This window comes from Otolemur garnettii, unplaced genomic scaffold (genome assembly GCF_000181295.1).
Source record: "Otolemur garnettii isolate 467f Iridium unplaced genomic scaffold, OtoGar3 scaffold00002, whole genome shotgun sequence".
Lineage (NCBI taxonomy): Eukaryota > Metazoa > Chordata > Mammalia > Primates > Galagidae > Otolemur > Otolemur garnettii.
Window position 1 is genome coordinate 6,998,925 of NW_003852397.1, and position 5,212 is coordinate 7,004,136.

A 5,212-nucleotide genomic window follows, 5' to 3' on the forward strand; every position below is an offset into this window, starting at 1 on the left:
TTCCTTTAAAAATTGCTCAGTAAGAAGAGGAGATTAGATGGTCTTTGAGACAATAGTCCACCATCTCTTCATACTGCTGGACTTGAATTAACCACCTTTCCTTCACCAATACTTTATCTCTAGTGTCTGGTTCTTAGGTGGTGGATAGCTAAACCTGCATTCGGCAATAGTGGGGCTCAGAAACCAATATCCTAAAATGTGGCCATTGCCATGCTAAACTGTATGTTAAAGGAAGAAAGGAAGTAAAAAATGTTTTCGGTAGGGCAGCGCCTACATATACCGAGGGTGGCGGGTTCAAACCCAGCCCCGCCAAACTGCAACAAAAAAATAGCTGGGTGTTGTGGCTGGCGCCTGTAGTCCCAGCTATTTGGGAGGCTGAGGCAAGAGAATCGCCTAAGCCCAGGAGCTGGAGGTTGCTGTGAGCTGTGACACCAAGCACTCTACAGAGGGCAATAAAGTGAGACTCTGTCTCTACAAAAAAAAAAAAAAAATGTTTTCTGTCTCTCTAAAACCTCCTTTATTGTTTTGGGAAATTAAAACCTGAATTCCTGCCTCAGGCTGGTAGTTGAGAGGAGCAGGGGTGTGTCCTTTGTTCTTGGTGCCAAGGGCTCAAGGGAATTGTCCAGTGGAGATCAGGAGATTGTCATAGCAGAAGGTGGGATAAATCAGAGCAGTCAGCTATAGCTGAACAGCAATGACCTAAAGCTGAAAACTTCCCCTTTAAAAGCCCTATATTTCCACTCAGATGTGTAATGTTGGTATTCTAAAATGGGCGTCTGACAACCTCCTCATTTGCCACAAATTAATAAACTTCACTTTCCTTCTTTTCAAACCACTTGTCCTCTCCTCCTTCAGATGTGGCCTTGGGGACAGATGCCAAAATTTTGATAACTTGAAGAAGTTACAAGTTCTCTCTGACCCCTCCACTAATCCATCTTTTCCAAAGAAGGTAAAGTTCCTTTATCTGCCCAAAATCTTTTTTCTTCTTTTCACTGTAATATCAAGAATGTAACCACACCTGGACAGACTCTTTCACTATCAAAAAGAACAATTTATAAATTATTTTATTTTATTTTGAAACAGAGTCTCTGTTACCTGGGCTAGAGTACAGAGGTATCATCATCTCTCACTGCAACCTCAAAGTCCTGGGCTCAAGCCATCTTCTGGCCTCAGCCTAGAAGCTGGAACTACAAGTATGTATTACTGTGTGGCACCTGTGGCTCAGCAGGTAGGGCACTGGCCCCATATACCCAGGGTGGCAGGTTCAAACCCAGCCCTAGCCAGATTGCAACAAAAAAATAGCCGGCATTGTGGTGGGCACCTATAGTCCCAGCTACTCAGGAGGCTGAGGCAAGAGAATCACCTGAGCCCAGGAGTTGGAGGTTGCTGTGAGCTGTGTGATGCCACGGAACTCTACTAAGGGTGATAAAGTGAGACTCTGTCTCTGCAAAAAAAAAAAAACCAAAGTATGCATTACCAGGCCCAGATAATTTTTCTATTTTTTATAGGGACGGGGTCTCACTATATTGACAAGCCTGGTCTGGAACTCCTGGCCTCAAACAATCTTCCTGCCTGCCCCAGCCTCCCAAAGTGCTAGGATTACAGGTAAGAGCCACCACACCCTGACTGATTTACAAATTAATTTCTGTTCCCAGATTCATTCATTCTTCCTAGTAATACTTTATTGTCCCTCAACAAAATTCTTCTTCTCCTCTAACCCATAACTGGTTTTCCCAGGATGTTATATAAGCTTCTGAACCCCATTAGAGAATCCTGTGTATAGCTGCCTTATTTGGGGTGGTATTAATCTCAAAGCAGGAAAAATTTTAGGTAATTGAGGGAGGAAAATCTAGTTAACCGAAAAACCTCATTTCCCAGACATATTGGTTAACAATATTCTTTTTCAGACCAGACAGCTTTCTGGATGAAGAGCAGAAAGCTGAACAGCCTTTAGCGTTCATTCAGGTGACTCATGACACCCTAAGCTCCAATTGTGATCGCCTCCCTGCATTTCAGCCACCCTGGCAGTAAGGCAGATTAGATACAGAGAAAGAAAAAGAAAAGGAAAACGCAAAATGCTGAACACAACATGAAAAAGATCTATTTAAATATAAGCATGGATTCGTGTCCCAGATTCAACCTATTACAGGAGAATTTCTTCATGAGTCATTCACATTTCTGCCCATCTGATATACAGAGGCACTAACTGCCTTTGTTCCACACTATGTACCACTGTGTGTACTGAGTAGTCTTGTGAGATAAAGATGATATTTCCCTCCTGACAGGGGCAGATTTTCTTTTTTTTCTTTTTCTTTCTTTTTTTTTTTTTTTGAGACGGAGCCTCAAGCTATCCCCCTGGGTAGAGGGCCATGGCATCACAGCTCACAGCAACCTCCAACTCCTGGGCTCAAGCGAGTCCCCTGCCTCAGCCTCCCAAGTAGCTGGGACCACAGGCGCCCGCCACAACACCTGGCCATTTTTTGGTTGCAGCCATCATTGTTGTTTGGCGGGCCCAGGCTGGGGATTCAAACTCGCCACCTTAGGTGTATGTGGCTGGCGTCTTAGCCGCTTGAGCCACAGGCGCCGAGCCGGCAGATTTTCTTATAGCATTAGAAGATAGCAATAATGACTACCTCTGAGGAGAAAAGGAAAGGCATGCTTCCTGCCCCTTATAAAGGGTCCATGTCCCTAAGTTCAGCATTCCTTTCCTACAGGGCAACCCTCAGCATGTACAGATGTCACCTAGTCCACTTTATGTTGCCCTATGGGAATTGGGACTTGGGAAACCAACTCCCTGACAACTGCTATTATTGTAAGTAATGAACTGTCTGGAGTGGGCATAAAATCACACTCAGGGTACAATGTACACTAACTGGGTAATGGGCACACTTACAACTTCAACTCAAGCTGTACAAAAACATATGGACTCCCATAATATTCTGAAATATAAAGTAAAATAAAATAAAATAAGCTGTTTTTGACCCAAGAGGAGTATGTCTTTATGCCAACATTTATGCAACTGTAGCAGGGTAAAATCTCAGACCCTTCATAGTTCTTAATATCTATGTGGTCCCAAACACCTCATGATGAAAATTTATTTTAAGTTTTTGCTATATCTGTGATGCCCCTAGACAGCTAGCATAAACAAAAGAAAATCCTCTTTGGAAGAACACGCTTCAACCCAGATTTCAAACTATTTCCACAGATAATGTACCAAAGAAGCCTGAGCTTTTAGTCAAAAGTCATAAAACAGGCTCGGCACCTGTGGCTCAAGTAGCTAAGGCGCCAGCCACATACATCTAAGGTGGCAGGTTCACATCCAGGCTGGGCCCACCAAAAAACAACAATGACGGCTGCAATCAAAAAATAGCCGGGCATTGTTGGCCTCAAAGGACCAGCTTGAGGCTCTGTCTCAAAAAAAAAAAAAAAGTCATAAAACATGCAAGAAAATAAGATACTGTGAGTTAGATGCTATCTCAAAAAAATCCTCAGATACAGCTCGGTGCCTGTAGCTCAGCAGCTAGGGTGCCAGCCACATACCCTGGAGTTGGTGAGTTTGAATCCAGCCCGGGCCTGCTAAACAACAATGACAACTACAACCAAAAAATAGCCAGGCATTGTGGCTGGCACCTGTAGTCCCAGCTACTTGGGAGGCTAAGGCAAGAGAATCACTTGAGACCAGGAGTTGGAGGTTGCTGTGAGCTGTGACAGCACAGCACTCTATAAGGGGACATAGTGAGACTCTGTCTCAAAAAAAAAAAATCCTCAGATACTAGAATCATTAGACACAGAATATAAAATAAGAATGTTTAATATCTTTTTTTTTTTTGAGACAGAGCCTCAAGCTATCCCCCTGGGTAGAATGCCTTAGCATCACAGCTCACAGCAACCTCCAACTCCTGGTCTCAAGTGAATCTCCTGCCTCAGCCTCCCAAGTAGCTGGGACCACAGGCGCCCACCACAACGCCTGGCTAGTTTTTGGTTGCAACTGTCATTGTTGTTTTGGCGGGCCCAGGCTGGATTCGAACCCACCACCTTAGCCACTTGAGCCACAGGTCCTGAGCCAGAATGTTTAATATCTTTAAAGGAGAAAGCTTGAGTAAAAGGCTAGGTATGTGCCTCATTCCTCCTATAATCCTAGCATTCTGGGATGTCAAGGCCTGAGGATTGCTTGAGGCCAGGAGTTTGAGATCAGACTGAGCAAGAGCAAGGCCCTGTCTCTACAAAAAATAGAAAAAATTAGCTGGGCATAGTGGTGAGCACCTGTGGTCCCAGATAATCAGGAAGCTGAGGCAGGAGGATTGATTGAGCCTAGGAGTTTGAGGCTTCAGTGATCTATGATGAGTCCACTGCATTCTATCTGGGGCAACAGTGCAAGACTTTGTCTCAGAAAATAAAGTTGGCTCGGCGCCTATGGCTCAAGTGGCTAAGGCACCAGCCACATACACCTAAGGTGGCGGGTTCAAATCCAACCCAGGCCTGCCAAACAACAATGATGGCTGCAACCAAAAAATAGTCAGGCATTGTGGTGGGTGCCTGTGGTCCCAGCTACTTGGGAAGCGGAGGCAGGAGACTCGCTTGAGCCCAGGAGTTCGAGGTTGCTGTGAGTTGTGATGCCACTGCACTCTACCCTTGAGGCTCTGTCTCAAAAAAAAAAAGAAAAGAAAGTTTAGGGCAGTGCCTGTGGCTCAAAGGAGTAGGGCACCGGCCCCATATGCTGGAGGTGGCGGGTTCAAACCCAGCCCCGGCCAAAAACTCAAAAAAAAAATAAAAAAGAGTTTATTATCTTTAAAGAAATAAAAGATAGGGTGATGCCTGTGGCTCTGGCTGGCCCCATATGCCGGAGGTAGTGGGTTCAAACCCAGCCCTGGCCAAAAGAAAGAAAGAAAGAAAGAAAGAAAGAAAGAAAGAAAGAAAAGAAAGAAAGAAAGAAAGAAAGAAAGAAAGAAGGAAGGAAGGAAGGAAGGAAGGAAGGAAGGAAGGAAGGAAGGAAAGAAAGAAAAGATAACGTCAAAATTTTGAGCTAAAGGCCAGGCATGATGGCTCACATCTATAACCCCAGAACTCTGAGAGGTCTAGGTTGGGAGGATTACTCAAAGTCAGGAGTTCAAGACTAGCCTAAGAAACATATCAAGAAACCATCTCGACTCGGCGCCTATAGCTCAACCGGCTAAGGCGCCAGCCACGTACACCTAAGGTGGCGGGTTCGAAT